Source organism: Penaeus monodon, chromosome 32, assembly GCF_015228065.2.
Source record: "Penaeus monodon isolate SGIC_2016 chromosome 32, NSTDA_Pmon_1, whole genome shotgun sequence".
In the NCBI taxonomy this organism is placed as follows: Eukaryota; Metazoa; Arthropoda; class Malacostraca; order Decapoda; family Penaeidae; genus Penaeus; species Penaeus monodon.
Genome location: NC_051417.1, coordinates 25,860,324 through 25,860,618, shown reverse-complemented (window position 1 = coordinate 25,860,618; position 295 = coordinate 25,860,324).

Below are 295 nucleotides of genomic sequence, written 5' to 3'. Positions count from 1 at the left end.
GACTGAGCGGAATGCTTAATTACTCGTTCTGCTGGTCTGTCCTTTCATTTGTTTTGACTTAATAATGTTTCATTTCTTATCTTTGTTTCCTTGTAGTTCTTCTTCCAATGTTTGCTTTTTCTCTCACTCTCTCCCTGTTCTTTTATTTGTCTATCGAGCATCTTATCCTTGCTTCTATTATTATCTGTTTTTTTTTCTTTTTATTTCTGTCTACCTACATATTTAGCTCGATTGCCAACTCTCTGTTTCTCTTAATTTTGATGTGTCTGTCTAAGCTCTCTGTTTTTTTCCCTAT